At 35.5% G+C, this 17,255-nt stretch overlaps 1 long non-coding RNA gene across 1 annotated transcript; it reads right to left on the bottom strand.

The window, feature by feature from the left end:
- Positions 1-1,038: 1,038 nt before the first annotated feature.
- On the bottom strand, positions 1,039-10,429 carry LOC111621302. Its single transcript, XR_002756043.1, has 3 exons — positions 10,248-10,429; positions 2,889-2,966; positions 1,039-1,198 (listed from the first exon to the last, which is right to left on the bottom strand). It is a non-coding gene; the product is annotated as an uncharacterized LOC111621302 (long non-coding RNA).
- Positions 10,430-17,255: the final 6,826 nt, after the last annotated feature.

The raw sequence follows: 17,255 nt of genomic DNA on the forward strand, positions 1-17,255 counted from the left end.
GCGGGCAATAAACTGCCCTGCAAACCACCCCTGCATTATAAACAAAAATACAGTGGAACCTCGGTATACGACCTTAATCCGTTCCTGATATTTGGACTTATACCAAACCAACCTTTCCCATAAGAAGTATTGTAAAAATGATAAATCCGTTCTCATATAAAAAAAAAAATGGCTGGCTTTAAACACCTCGCTTTCCTGGCTAGTTACTGCTTGGTTTTTCTTGAGATTAGCACGTATCTTTTTAGCTTTCTCGCAAATAAATACTTCTGATACGTTGTCTCCGGCACATTGTTTTTCAGAAAGCAAAAGCAATTTCTCAACATGATCTAATGTCTTCGATCTATGTTTAGAAATTGATTTAACCCCTTTCGCGACGTTAGCAGATTCAATGTTTATATTTTTCAGGATTGTCGATATCGTCGTTCTCGGAATACGGTATACAACAGTTAAAATCTCGAACACGCGTGCCATCTTCATATTTCTCAACAATCTCTTTTTTCAGTTCCATTGTGATTCTAGTCATTTTTTTAGTTTTCTGTTGCTTTTCACAATTCATGATTAATAAAAATAATAAAATGTTACAAATTAAAATCAGAAGAAATTTAACAAAGTTATAAACCGTGGCACCACGAACGTCTAGTCTGGTCTAGTACAACGATAGTGCTACTTGTTCATAGATGGCGTGTATAATTGAATTAAGTCGTATACCGAGCAAAATTTGTTTCGTCCAAACAGGACGTATTCTAAAACAGACGTATACCGAGGTTCCACTGTATTATTATAAGTGAACTGGTGTTTAAAATTTATCTCAACTTGTAACTTGGCCAGTAATATGCAATGCCTAAAACTACTAGTTTACTCTTTACATTATGTTGGTTATGAATGCTTTAAGGTTGTGCTTTCATGAAACACATTCAAAAGATGCAAAAAGCTTTCCCAAAATTAGTATTTGAATTTTTTCAATATATTGGTAATATTTGCTTACTTTTAAAAATGTTTTCTCAACCAAGTTTTTAATTAATAACATCAAAAGCTAAATATCTGTAAATTCAATACTTTATTGAAAGTATGAAATAAACTTATTACAATGAGAAACATTTCTTAGAATAACTAAGAAATTTTGGTACAGTTCATACATCCAATTGCATCTTAAGGGGAAAGCCAGTACAGACTTCTTGGATCTTCAAATAACTGTACCCTGTAAGAAAAATACATTATAAATTTTTGAAGATAATTTTCAATCATCAACACAACTGTTTTAGTATAAATACTATTTTAGGATAGTATACTAAATTCATTCCCTATGAATTATTACTATTCTCTCTTATGGCAAACAATTAAATCCATGAATAGTAACATCAACAGTAAAACAAATTACTGATGTTAGATCAAAACCCTTTTTTTCTTTTTATTCAGAACAATTCATTCACTATTCAAAGGTTTAATTTTTCAAATGTTTGCTATTCTGATGTAAAACAATTTACATGCAAATTATTCTCACTTCCAGAAAATCAAAATCAAATTAACCAAAACACAGGTACAATTAAACAGATACTATCACCATGAACATTTTAAATATTGTATAACTTTACTTTCCACATAGAATATAACATAGGAAAAGTATGATAATCATGTAAATTTTGATCCCTTTTTTCCCTGGATTGACATTTTGAACTCAATAACATAAAAATGTAAAACCCTTACAATAGTGCATGTGTGTGTTGCATCTATTTCGAGTTATCTCACAACTGAATAAACCAAAAACTTCGGAGGATTATTTGTATACAGGGAGCAATGATGCTACTAAATACATTTCATATCAAGTATGGGTCAGAGTTAAAATTTAACATTACTGGCATTTACAATGTTTATAGACTTCTTTTATAGATGTTTATAGGCTCATCTCTACTCTTCAAAGAGTAGAGATGAGACTATAAAGCCTTTTTTTAATATAATTTTTTCCTATAAAATCTAACAGATAACACAAAATTCAAATTGTGAATTATACTAATTTGACTTAAGTGTTTTCTAAACTAGCTTCTTTTTGGGTGGTTATTTACCTTGAAGTAATGCAAAATGCCTTTCCAGATTTCCTTCTTACATATAGCCACAGAAGTGTACATTAAACATTTTTCTTTATCATTGTTAAAAAGTAATCAACCTCCCACTGTTTACAAAAATGCTAAATTTTCTTTGAAATATTCACTGTAAATAGAGGACTATAAAAAGTTAATAAATACACCCTACTTTTCAATACTGTTCAGAAGATTAATTAGATCTGTTTTTCTAAATAGCTTATTATATATATGGTACATGAATACTTTATTTTCAAAGGGTCAGTACAAAAAATGCTAGAGTATCAATTATAATTACAACTAGCACACAATAGCATAAGTGAGGCTATTCAATGGCATTATAAAAAATAAGAATTTTCAAAATATGCATTTTAGATTAGAAATAAACATTGCTACAAGCTAATGAAAACTGCTTTGTAATTGACTTTTTCACCATTTCTATTTTAGGTGAATAAATTGTAAGTATAACAAAGGTTTCATATCAGAAATAAAAATGTAATAATTATGACAAATCCTTAAAGAAAAAACACTATTTCTATCCTATCATTTCACTCTTGAAGTAAATTGTGTCAAAATATTCATAAAAATTACAAGAAATATTTGTCTAATATTGAAGGATGAACATTATAGATGATTTTTGACAATGATGTAGTTACTTCAATTAGGAATGAATGTGTTACCACCATTCATACTTACTAGAGAATGAATAAAGAAAACAGTCTACTATGCAAGATTTTAAATAATTATATCTCTTAAAAATTAAAATCTTAGCCAACAAGTAAAACTACATTAAAGCAAGAAACAATTTGTTACCTTTTTTCCTTCCTACTTAGACCTTTCCCTCATCTTCCTTCGCTTCCTCTTTAACCTCCTCATTCTCTTCTTTCTCCACTGTAATTAAAAAAATTTAAAACAAATTACATTAAAAATATGCAACATTTTTCAAAAAGAACAATAGATGTAAGAATTGAAAGTTCACATTCAAAAAATTAGTCACTTTTCACTAAATCACCAAAATAAGATTACAATACCAAAGACAATCTATAAGTTTGTGAGAAAGAACATTTTCCAACTTGTAATCAATTTTTACATAAGAATGATATGCAGTAGTAATTTCTGTAACAATTTGATACAAATGTGGTAACATAATACAGTGGAACCTCGGTATACGTCTGCTTTAGAATACGTCCAATTCAGAATACGTCCTGTTTGGACGAAACAAATTTTGCTCGGTATACGACTTAATTCAATTATACGCGCCATCTATGAACAAGTAGCACTACCGGTGTACTACACTAGACTAGACGTTCGCGGTGCTACGGTTTATAACTTTCTTAAATTTCTTCTGATTTTAATTTGTAAGTGTAACATTTTATTATTTTTAAAGAAATGACTAGAATCACAACGGAACTGAAAAAAGAGATTGTTGAGAAATATGAAGGTAGCATGCTTGTTCAAGATTTAACTGTTACATTCCGTATTCCGAGAACGACGATATCGACAATCGTGAAAAATACATTATTAAATTTGCTAACGTTGCGAAAGGGGTTAAATCAATTTCTAAACAGAGATAGAAGACATTAGATTATGTCGAGAAATTGCTTTTGCTTTGGATAACTGAAAAACAGTGTGCCTGCAACAGCGTATCGGAAGAAATTATTTGCGAGAAAGTTAAAAGGATACATGCTGATCTAACGAAAAACCAAGCAGAAACTAGCGAGGAAAGCGAGGTGTTTAAAGCCAGCCATTTTTTTACATGAGAACGGATTAATCATTTTTACATTACTTCTTATGGAAAAGGTTGGTTTGGTATACGTCCTATTCAGTATAAGTCCAAACACCAGGAACGGATTAAGGTCGTATACCGAGGTTCCACTGTATGTCTTGTGATTACAATAAGTGGATCAAAACTAACAGCAATTCAAAAACTGTTTAAAAAAACTGGATATCACTTCTATTAAAAAGTATTAATATAAACTGAATACAGTAGAGTCCCGAAAACTCGGCTACACCCTGACAGGGCAAAAATTCCCCTAGTTAATATTCATTGTAGACAGCTTTATGCCTCAAAGTATTTTTTTGAGGTCTGTCTTATCAGGTAAATTACTGTACACTGTGTATTCATTAATTTTCATTTTCATGTAGTAAAGGTTCTATGCCTTCATAAAATACATACTTTTCCTTTAAGGGTATTTGGGAATTTATTCTCTGTTGTATTCTCAATCAAACAATACATACAAGTACTGTACAGTACAGTATTTTCTGAGGAAACACTGGTACTTATTCTTTTTTAACCCCATTCCCGATAACCCGGCATTTTCACAAACTCAGCCACCCTTCAGTCGACATTATGCAGAGTTTTCTACTGTATTATATATCTTCATATTATGAAGAATCCATCATTAAGTGACATTATCATCATTGAACCAGTTCAAACCAGAGTAAAATATCAACACAAAAGCTACCTATGAATGATCTGCTGTAACTTTTCATCATAATATCCAAACTGGTTTCAACAAATATTGGTTTATATTTGATGAAACAGCAGACATCATGACCATATCTCCAAATCGTAAAGTCACCAGAAACTAACAATATTTTACCTTTGTATTCACAAAACACACAGCATTTACGACAAAAAAAATTGTAATGAGACTATCTGGCATTGCCACTAAAAGTTTCAGTTTTAAGAGCCACTAGGCAGGCATTTCTTAATGACATTTTCAGAATTTTCTCACTTCATGTGCTTGTAATTTTTGAGGAAAACAGTTTACTTCATTAAAATTAAAGGAAATTACTTTTAAAAAAATTATACATATAACAGATACACCAAAAACCATAACTAATCTAGGCTGGAATGAAATGTTTCTAAAATAGATACGAATAGTTATATTAGAAATATTGAAATTTAAAAAAATTTTGCAAATGAATTTTTTTTGTATAACATTCTACAGTTAATTCCACCATGTAGAATTCTATCAATTTTTTTGGCATTAGACAGGGATGCACAACCTTTTCTGAAGAAGGGCCAAATTAGGATTAAGTTTACTGACTGGGGGCCGGACCTCCAAGTGATTAATGCGATGGCTGAGATTGGATGCTGGCGGCAATCTTCTTGATGTCTGGCGTAATGGCAGATATTGAAACAACCAACAGATTTTCCAAATTCTCATTGGTTAACCTGTTCTGTGTTTTTCACTTGTTTAAATTCATAAGCGAAAATGCTTGTTCGCATATATAGGTACTGCCAAACATGCTTGCACAAAATCGAGCATTGTCTTTCAGTTTTGGGAATGATGTATCTGTAGAATATGAGGAGATTAGAATTTTTAAACTGTGACTTCAATTCATCACTGCACTGGATGTCTATCAACTCAAGTTGGACATCTGGAGGGGCATCTTCCACTTTCACATCAAATGGAGTTGAAAAAAGTTGCAGGTAGATCTTGTATTTCTGGAATTCACCAAACCTCTCATTGAATGATGTAAGGAGGGTGTTAACTTGGTCAGAGTAATCCATCTTCATATGTGGGTATTTCTCTTTCATGGCCTTGCAATGTGGAAAGTGTGTAAAGTTCTCTGATTGCATGTGGGACTTGAAAAGTGATAGTTTGGTCATAAATGCATTGATGTTACTTGTCAACTGAGAAACAAGTTGCATCTTTCCCTGCAATCTCAAATTAAGGTCGTTTAGATAAGCAGTAATGTCAGCAAGGAAAGCTAAATCACACTGCCATCTTTGTCCCTCCAAATTCCTTGTAGTGTTCCCCCGTTCTTTGAGGAAAGTGATAATAGGCCCCAATAGCTCCACAAATCTCGAGGACTGTTGCCTTGCTCAGCCAACGAACTTCAGTATACGTGGGCAGGTCAGCATAATCAGCATCTATTTCTTCAAGAAATGATGTGAAGAGTTGATGGCGACAGATTAAGTTCACAGTATCATAGACATCTTTCAGCAGACATTCAAATCCCAGCTTCTTTGCACAAAGTTGCTGTTGGTTAATTATGCAATGATATTGGACTAACTCCTTTTGCCTGTCCCCAAGGTGGTTTTTCAGCAATGTGACCATGCCATTCTCACATCCAACCAAAGATGGTGCTCCATCAGTGGCAATGCTGGATAGCTTGTCAAAGTCCAGTGCTGATTTGTTGCAAACGCTCAATAAACCAGTAAGTAAGTCAGCACCAGTTGTATGTCCGGAAACTGATGCCATGCCAAGAAATTCTTCATTCACAATAAAATCTAGTGAAACACTTCTAATAAACACAATCACTTGTGCTGTTGTTGATATGTCAGTGGATTCATCCACAGCCAAAGAAAAATAAGCACAGTTTGCAACTAAAATATTAAGTTGGCCAGAAATGTCTGATGCAATTTGTGAGATTCTCCGTTGTATCGTCATGCGGTTAAGACTGATTGTTTGAAAACACTCTGTCTTCTCAGGACACATCTTCTCACTTGCGATGATAAGACACTTTTTTATCATATCGCCATCTGTGAAAGGTTTCCCATTCATAAAGAAAATATTTCTAGGCTAGCTTCAACAGCTGCATCCAATTCTCCAGATTGTTTCTTGAACACATTTTGTTGGCTGATTAGTGATCGTCGTAACGATTCGATTTTCCGTTTGCGTTCCGTACCTTGCAGAAGGAAATCCTTGTGTTGGCTTTCATGATGTCGCTTCAGGTTGAATTCTTTTGGCACTGCTATTGTTCCATTGCACAAAAGGCAAATAATGCTGTTGTTCTGTTGCACAAAACAGTACTTGTTAGTCCACACTTCCACTTCTTGAAACTGATGATTCTCGCGATTGACCTTGCGTTTAATGCCCGGCGCCATACTGTTCACTCTGCAAAACAATGTCTCGTTGTGCCGAAAATTCTGAGGCCCGCAATGAATCGTGTTTGAGATAAGGCAAACTAGACTACCACATGCTTTGATCTGTATCCACTCTGACTAAAGACTAAAGAGGCGTGGACAGAAGACTATTACGCACACGTGACAAATGGCCAGGCAGGTCTTAATTCGTTCGACCTCTGTCCAGGCGTCACCACCATTTCTCAGAATTTGTGAGTCAAATCGTCAACATGCCAGGTGCAGGACACTAATCCATCATAAATGTGGTTACCATTCTTACCTAAATTATATTTATGGCCCGTCAGTTTTACCCCCGTGTTCAGAAATGAATCAAAAGTGATTAACGCGGTGCAGCGGAAAATCTGAATATTTTAAATACAATTATTAAAATTGCGATATCTCATTTCAAATTGGCGCTAGAATCAATCTGTTTTTTGTTTTCTGTCACAAATATATCACAGTTTACAACTGTTAAATTTCAAATAAAATAAAAATTAAAAATAATAATTTAATTTTAAATTTACGAAAAAAAGAACGTAAAAATAAAAGTAAATAAAAAGTTCCAATTAATTTACAACTTAAATAACCTAAATATATCTGTTTTCTTTCAAACAAAAGAAACCTACACGGAATCATTTTACAACACTCTTTTTTGACAAGTTTATGGCTTGACACCGTTTGTAATAATTATTAAATCCAAAATATTTTAGTGGTAATGACTCTATTCCAACCACAGTGTTAATTTTCTTGGTCCAACTTAATAAATTTGATGTGAAAAAATTTTTTTCTATTCTTTGTCTATAAAAAGATATTGTTGTAAATTATTGGTTGTTATAGCTTTTTGTACACTCCTTTTTGAACTCTGGTTAGTTTTTTTCTAGTTTGAATGACATTAGGTTGACGAATAAGCGTCTTTTCAGAAAAGATTGATTCAAATTCGACTATACCAATCAGAATCTAGAATGTAAACAAATGCTAAAAAATAGTAATTTTCATGGTTTTTCAGCGCTATTTTCACTTATTTTGTTATTTGACGTTATTTAAACGAATAATCAAGTTTCCGAAGCATAAAATTGAAGATTTTCCGCCAAAATAGAAACTTCTTGATAACATCGGAAATGACGTTCTAACATCATTTTATTCTATTTGATTCTTTAAAAAATCGTTATAATACTATGTATTAGACTTAAAATATTCGATATCTAAACCAGAAAGTGTTAGCTAGAAATAGACTTATTTATAGAACAACCACCCATTTCTCACCTCGGGGAAAGTCATAAAACAGTTGGGTGCTAATGACTGTGAAAGGGAAAAGTTCTACACTTAGAAAGTTGGAAAGAAGAGATTTGGCCTGTACCGTCTGCGGGCCGCATAAACATTGATAGGGGGCCATATGTGGCCCGCGGGCCGCAGGTTGTGCACCCCTGCATTAGATAACATATTAGAAGTTTCAATTTGAAATATTTAAGAGACAATAATTAAAATGCCTCAATGTCCTTTTTCTTACTAAAATATAAAGTTTCATCTATAATTTTGTATCTTCTATTAACAGCCAGTATAATAAGTCCTGATAATAGAAGATATGAAATTATAGACAAAAATTTATATTTTATTTAAGAGACAGTTGGGAAAAACAATAGACTCAATTATCTATTGATAGAACCAAATACTCAAACACCACCTTTTTCACTACATCCATTTAAAAGATCTATTAGATATCATAGTGCTTAAGTTACAATGTTGTAGTCTTATGTTTCAATGAAACTCGTTTCCAACTGTACCCTTTGGTTTGATAAAGTTAGATAACGTGGAAAACTCCATGATTGCTGCAGTCTTCAATGCACATACTCTTACATTTTCATGAACAAAGTTTGTAATGCCACAGATGTTCAGGCATTAACAATAATTTGGGTGTATTGTCCATGAGAATTTGAGGATATACTTTCTGCATCCCTGACTCAATAAGCAAATTTATCAAGTATAGAAACATTTTTTATGATAACCAAAGTTTAACGTTTTAAATATTTTAGTTGCAGATATGATATGCTCTAATTTATTGTTTACAAAAAATCTTCAGATGCTTCTTGAAGACTATACAGCCCACAAGGACATGGTTGTGATCTCTCAAATGCCACAAAGACTATTTTATGAATGACATTGTTAAGTTATGAATTAAGCTTTCATACATCAGGACATGTTAACAAGACTAACTGCAGGATTTGAGCAACTTAACATCCACATGCACTTTTGGAGTGGATAAGAGATTCTCCAAAGGTTAACGTTTGGTTGGGCATCACCCTTGTGTATGATCCCTTTTTCTTTGCTGAGAACACAATTAACAGCAATATTTAACTACTTCCATCACACATTTTCAGTGCATCAATTTATATTCCATCAGAAACAAAAGGGAGTACACCATTCCATTTTGCAAAAAGTGTTGACTACCCACTTTTCAAAGGTGAACAGGAAGAGATTCAGATTTTCAGCTCCAATCACCTAACCTTTTTGTGCTAAATAGTTTTTTGTGGAGGTGTACAAAATCAAGATTAACAGCATTACTCAATTTAAGGAGTTAATAATAACTGCAGGGACTAAGATTATACCTGATATCCTGAAAAAGATTTGCCACACTATGACTGAAGATCATGATTTGTGTTGATATGAAAGCAGGCCAGAATTGTATTAACATTTGTTTTTATATATTTTCTTCATTTGTAATAGAAGAGGTATTTAAAATGCTTCTTTACAGAATGAACAGTTTCTGAAGTAACACCTTGCACTTATCTCAAATGTTCATAATAGCTGAAATGAGAATTTTGTACTAAACGCTTGAATTTTTCCAAATAAGCATTTTTATTGCAGTTCTAAGCTTCTTTTAGTTTTAGAAAACATTAAATTCAAATACTTATTGTAAATATGAAACTTTCACAATACAAAATATTAAAACAGGAAAACAGCATTGCCAACATTAACTTACTCAAATTATAAAATAAAAAACTATACTAAAATATTTAAAATTTCATTATTTATACATGATGATGTTTTGTTAAATATAAAATTCTCTTTTAAATTAAGAACAATGTTCGAAGACAAAGCAACAATACGGAAACATTAGCTTTTCTTCAAATAAATTAATGATTATTTAAAACAAAGAAAAACTGGTAAAAATATTAATAATATATAAAAATATCCCGACATTCATTATTAGATGTACTTATTTTCAGTTCTTTTGACGAATACCTACCGACCATGATTCCTAAGAATCATAACCCTAACAAACAAAAACTATATACAAAATAATCGTAATAACGTACCTTTGCTCTCATTATAAGCTTTTCAAATTACTTAAAACTTGTCTACCACTTATTTAAATTAATTTGTATGCCTTAACTATCTAAAATCAAATGGATGATCTTGGATTAAAAATCGCCACGCGGGAACACAACGACGTGCGACACACAAATGGCCGATCTTCTCAAAGGACAAAGACAGCAAAAGACGCAACGCCACCTATGATATCGAGAAATCATTGAAATATTTTTTTATTCTCTAATTTAACTTTAATATTTATAGTTCCAATGTATTAATATCTACGTGTTTTCTGGTAGTATAAATTTATTAATATGAGATTAATCAATACTGTACTTAAAAGTTTTACTTCTGTTTTTACTCTGCTGATGAGCGATTTAGTGATTTTTCGATATTGCGGTAATTGATGATTATTACAGTGGAAGCCCGGTTAACGAACTTAATTCGTTCCGCGACTCCGTTCGTTAACCGAAGCAATTTTTCCCATAGAAATAATGCAAATGCAATTTATCCGTTTTAGCGTCTGAAATTTTTATGATTTTATTTGTAATATACAATAGATTTTCTTTGAATCCCCAGGAATTTTTCGGGGGGTTGTCCGTTCGGATATGTCGGGCCCCATCCCCCACCACCCGGTCGCCCCATTGTGGACTTGGCCGAACCCATAATGGGCCTCTTAAACTATGGCTTCTTTTTACTCTTAGTGCCCACAGGGTACTAAGAGTAAAAAGAAGAAGTAAAAAAAAAACTTTTTTTGGCCTACTGCCCCCTTTTCGTAAATACACACACATTCTTGAAATCAACAATGTAATCTATAGTTTTCCAACTTTTTTGGGTTATAGCCCACTTTTTCAAACAGTGATTCAATGGCGCCTCTCGTAGGTGAAATATACCTTATTATATCAATATATTGAAAAACAAGGACAGATTTTTAAAATTATTTTATTAAAAGATATTAACAATATTGGTGTATTGTTCAAAGTTTGATTAACAAATATATATTATTTAAAAAATTAATATAATAATATTTGTGAGAGAGCTGAGCTTGGTGTAATAACACTAATTTTTCGATATTTGGTGCCATATTTGTCATCTGCAATCTGAAATCGCCGCGTTCCATTATTGACAATCTTTCTTTTCTCTTGTTAGTAAATTGCTGGGCCGTGTTTAGTAACGCAGAATTCTTGCTAAGTCTAGTTATGCTGCGATGTTAAACTCGTTTCTAACTACTGCTTGACTCCTTCCACCGCTAGAATTCTAGCTAGTTCAATCAGCTTCTTTTATCTATCGCGACATTCCAATTTTCAACGCGAGTTTGAGTGTTGAAGTCAACAATTTGACGTCATCAACGACGTTCCAACTCGAGTACGAAGTGCTTAGTTCCCATAATTCCATTCTCAGCAAGATGGATTCCATTCAAATGTCTTACCAATTACCCACAATTCATTGGGAAGTAGCAGTCAACATATCTGTTGAGTGCTGAGTGTGTTGAGTCAGCGCTGACAACAGCGCTACCTCAACGTTGAAAAAAGGAACGAATTTTAACGAATGTTGAGATCAACGCTGAGTCAGCGTTGAAAATTGGAATGTTCCGTGACTCAGCGCTGATCTCAACATTCGTTAAAATTCGTTCCTTTTTTCAACGTTGAGGTAGCGCTGTTGTCAGCGCTGACTCAACACACTCAGCACTCAACAGATATGTTGACTGCTACTTTCCAATGAATTGTGGGTAATTGGTAAGACATTTGAATGGAATCCATCTTGCTGAGAATGGAATTATGGGAACTAAGCACTTCGTACTCGAGTTGGTGACGTCAAATTGGTGACTTTAACACTCAACACTCGCATTGAAAATTGGAATGTCCCGTATGCTAACTTCTACTAGTGACGTCATTGTTTTTGTCTTGCCGTACGATTTGCAAGATGGCTGCTCGTGTTGGACTAAACGTATTTTATTATAACAATCACAAAGTTATTCTCTCATTCTAAATCATTAACTCATTCTAAAATGACTTCGAAATGTAAAATTATCATACGTCGGTATAACAGATTCCGAATACATTTTAACGGAAGATAGCCGTCCATTTCGTTGATTACAATTAATAATTGCTTTATTAATTTCATCACGATCTGACGCAGCTTACATTTGAATAATTTATTGGTTACTTCATCCTTTTCGACCAGTTCGTTTGCGACCATAATTTTAAGTTCGTCCACCATTTTGCCTAGTTGTCTAAGAATAATCGTTCAATGATGCTCAGAACATTGTTAGCTCCGCCCACTAAGCCACTCAGAATTCTAACTTAGGTGTTCTGCGTTACTGAACACGGTCCTGGTCTTTCGACTAACAGTTCAAACTTAGCTAGAGCCAGTATTTGCCGCTAGTTGCCGCCTCGGTTGGAAGAAGAGCTTTTTCTTGCTTTGGGTATACTGGTGTGTCTGTGATTTCGACCTATAACAGTTGTTTTTTTTTTAGCTACGTAAAAATGTTAGCGTGCTTTGTGCCAGGATGCAAGGCAGGATATAGTCAAACGAAAAGAGACATTTCTTCCCTGTATCTAGCGTTAAGATTGAAGCGTGGATGCGATGCATTCCACGAGACGACAAGATGCTAATAAATAAATGTTACGTTTGTGACAAGAGCCGTAACTAGGCAGGTGCAACAAGTGCACCCGCACAGGGCCCACTTGGAAGGGGGCCTAAACTGCTGTTCACAAGAAATTATATTTTTAAATTTAAACTTTTTCCGCCTTTCTACAGCGCGGTTTGGCGATTACATTTCGCCTTACTTTGACCCTAGATGTCTGCTCACCAGTGTTCCCAACTGTGGTGACTTTCAGAAGGATGTAGTGAGGTAGCGGAGACCTCAGACAAATCAGCCAAAAGTAGAGACTTTTGAGATTTTTTAATTTATTTTTTGAGAAATTTAAATTTATGTTTATACTTTTCAAATTTACAGATTTTTCTCTACTTTATAGAGCTCTCGGGCAACTACTAATATTACCTGTATTACGATATACAAAACTGTATTTCTAGATTTTTCTACAGTGTGCAGACCTAGAAATCTGTAAAGGTAACATTTTGTAACAAAAATAAATCTGCCCGAGGATTTTTTTAAATTACTAAATTGAAAACGGTAACTCCCGAATAAAATCTTAGTCTCGAGGTTGTGAAAGGCGTGCATAAATTCTGACATCATTTTTTGTTTTATAGTGGTACGCATATGTGGTGTATACCTGAACAGCGGATTAAGCGGTAAGCGAACTATGCGGGCGCATAGGGCCCCGAAGGGGCTCCCGCAGTCTTTAAAATGCTACTGAAAAAAGGGATGCGAAAACGCAGAAGATAGAAATAGTCCAGAAAAACGCTTCGATATAATAGATACATGGAAGTAATAAATGATATAGCTTTATGGCCAACAATATTAACAGATGCTATTATTGATCATATTCTTAAAGCAAACCAAAAAGTATAGAAAAGGGATTTCTTAATAAACGAAAAACAGAGTTAAGATAATGGAAATAAATAAAACACCAGATGAAGAAAGTAACTTGACACCCGAAAAATTATTTGTATATAAAGGTGACAGCTGGATGTTTGAGCGGTTAAGTCTATCGCTGTGACATCGATTCGAACTGTTGAAGAACCCAAGGCGGTCTATCAAGACCCGTTCCATACAGTTCGGCTGCCCACATCGTGGATCTTGAGAAACCAAAAATGTGTATAAAGATTAAGATCTTTAATGATCTTAAGTAAGAGTTAGCAATACTACGAGCGAGATTTGTGCGCAGATAATTTCTTACCACACTAAATTTAACAGAAAAATTCATCACAAAACGATTATTGATGCTAATGTCTGAAATTCTATTTAATCCATGCAAGATGTGTGATTACCAGAGCCCCTTCGGCCGCCAATTTAAAGTGTTTTAATCTTTAAAATTGGCGTTTCCACTTCCCGGGACGAGGACCCAGGGGTTGGATTTGTGGGAAGCGTGTGTTCGGGTTGTTTCATTGTGTGGAATTACACAGAACGTGGCGCTTGACGTGTAAGTGCGTGAGTGCGAGAATTCGAGTAAAGGTTAAACGGTGTATATCTTCGTGTACAGTGATGTTATATCCGTGTGTGTGTGTGTGTGTGTGCGTGCGATCCAAGAACATCTTCGGCATGTCTAAAAACAGAAAAACAGTAAATTACGATACGAGAATGAGACGTGTTAAAAAATGAAACGAAAGCGTTCTTACCATCGGAGATTTCGGAAAACATTCACTTGTACGATAAATGGCCACTTCGTCCTCTTCGTGGTAAAGTTGGGGAGGGAGATCCTTCTCCCTCCCAAATGTTCCTACAAAACACAAAGACAGTGAGAAAAGGAGAAGTTGATTCATTTATTATCTAAGGTCAACATTATTACCTTTATCAGATAGTCTTTCTTCCCGAACAGTGTCATGAGGAGAGCGAAGGACCTGACCTAGCCTAGCCTAACCTAACCTAACCTAACCTAACCAGAAGCTCAATCCTCGTAACAGCTGTTTGGGAAGAAAGGTCGGCCGAATGTCGCGTCCGGTGAAGAAACGTGTCAAGTCCGGGTGGTCACAATCGGAAGTCAAATCCGTTGTCGTCGATCGAGTGTCACGTTCGGGAGACAAGTCCGTGAGAACATCCGGGTAAGAGAAGGTCACGTCCGAGTAAAGAGGTCATGTCCGGGTGAAAAGTGTCGAATCCGGTCAAAGTGTCGCATCCGGGTGAAAAGGACGAGTTGGGGAAAATCGAAGAGGATCACCGCCTAGGCCGAGGGAACCGTAGCCACCCGCAGCAACAAACCCGCGGTTCCTCGACTTCGGCGGCGCTCTCCTCCGATGCTTCCCCGTTCCGACTTCGGAAAGACGATGGCGACGACCTCGCGAGCGCGTACATAGAGGCAGACCACGCGAAAGTAGAAAGTGACGCCGAACTCAAAGAGAACTCGCCACTCTCTACGTCTTCCACAACAAGGCTTGTGGCCGGCTGCTCCCTGACGACATTGACCAAGTGGAATGGACTCAGAACTCTCCCGCCTCCGGGAGAGTCCCACGCCACACGCACTGGGGGAAGGTCGTCACCACCCACTGCCTCTTGTTCGACGGTCTCCAACGACACCGAACTAATCGATTCGACAGAGACACAGTCGAACCCACGGTCCTCGAACGTCTCATCGGAGCCGTCCGAGGAACCCCCTCCCTCCGGCGCCACCGCATTCTTCCGTCGGAACCTCCGGCGAAACCACTCCAACATCTTCATTCTGAAAAAAATAAAATTTGCAATTAGTCGATTAAAAGAAAAGTTTAAATGAATGTCTAAATTCTTGCGAGAAAAGCAAAATGCTCACCGCAGCTGCATTTTTAAATCTAAAAGATTCGAATCGGACCATCGAACGACGTGCCGAGATGTCTTCTGAGACCGATTAACGCAGAAAAAGTTCAAGATTATACTCACGACGAATCGGAATTCGGATAGTTCGCGTTAGATCCTACCGGAAATTGTTAGAACGTTCCAACTGTATTTGCAGTAGAGACGACCGAACCGGAACGAAAAAACTCTCTTATGTGTAATTTGTATTTGTACGACAGTAAATTAAAGACACGCCGCATGTAGCCATGAAGAAAAGGCACTAGAGCCCAAGTCTTAACAAGTGTTTCGTTCTTGAGCAATTTCCCCTAACGTGTACATCGCATTTAAAAGAGTTGAGAATGAGTCGACCAAAACACAAGACAAACGTGCCCACAGCCCAACTCGCCATTCGGGACACTTACGTAACATTTAAGTGGCACAAAGCATTGTGCCACTTAAATGTTACGTAAGTGTGGAAGATCCACTGCACTCAGAAAAGACCACCTTGTGGAAAGAGACAAAGAGCCTAAAGAAAAGAATTCTTTGTGTCCAGTTAAGTGTATTAGTAGACTATTAAATAATTTTTAATTGAATTTCTATAAATAACCCTTATTCTTTGACCGTGTTTATAAAATACAGTATAAATGAATTAATTACGAAAATAAATCAATGAGCAAATACTTAATCCGTTTTCGGCGCTTCGGTCGCTTTCCAATGTGGCGGCTCGTTTAAAAGTCCTAATTCACAAGCGACGGCAGATTTAAAAGCCGATGTCGTCTCCGAAAGTTGGACTGAACGAAACGAAAATAAAATCTTACAGCTAGCTAAATTCGAATTAAAATCTTACTTGGTTTAATGTCGGCGTCCAAAAGTCTTCTTAAAATCACGTTCCGGTAGCAAAGAACACTGAAGAAAGCAAAAAACACAGCGAAAACAGGAGCAAAGAGCGCACACGTCCGTTCAGCAAGCGAAAAACGTGCAAAGTGACGCAAAATCGTGTTGCAACAATACGCTTTCTAATCTCCATAGAAACGGCAACAATTGCCGTTTCTATGGAGATTAGAAAGCGCATAACGAATTCGAATGCGATTGACGTAATGGATTCTTTTTGAATTTTAAGGCTAAATATCTGCATTTTTTACGTTTCTATCCCCCAAATGACGACGGATTGAGATCGAGAGACTCCCTACAACCCTCCATTCTCTACAAGGGGATAGAAGCAAGATTTTCTATAATCGAACTAGAACAAATCATTCCTCTTGTTCGTCCAGACAGCGCAATTTTTACTAAATTTCCTAATATTTCGTTTATCCGACGCCATTTTAAAAGCGGTTACCTGACGTTATATGAAATATGCGTGTTATAGTTCAGTTACGTAAACGTTAATTAAAGTGACTTATATATTAAATAAGCGAATTTTATGAATTTACCTGCCCCAAAGAAAATATTGTGAGAGTAGCCGGAGTTACGGAGTAGAGAGTACCCGTGTAACACTTAATCGGCACCAGTCGGTAGGACTAGTTCTCTAGGATGCAGATCACTAGATCTGATCTTAAATATTTCATAGGAGAGCGATAACCGCTATATGATCCGAACTGCGAAGTTCAGATGCTCGTCAGGATTCCTTGACACCAGTTAATCACAC

Source organism: Centruroides sculpturatus, unplaced genomic scaffold (genome assembly GCF_000671375.1).
Source record: "Centruroides sculpturatus isolate CEXI.00-Female unplaced genomic scaffold, Cexi_2.0 scaffold86, whole genome shotgun sequence".
Taxonomy (NCBI): domain Eukaryota; kingdom Metazoa; phylum Arthropoda; class Arachnida; order Scorpiones; family Buthidae; genus Centruroides; species Centruroides sculpturatus.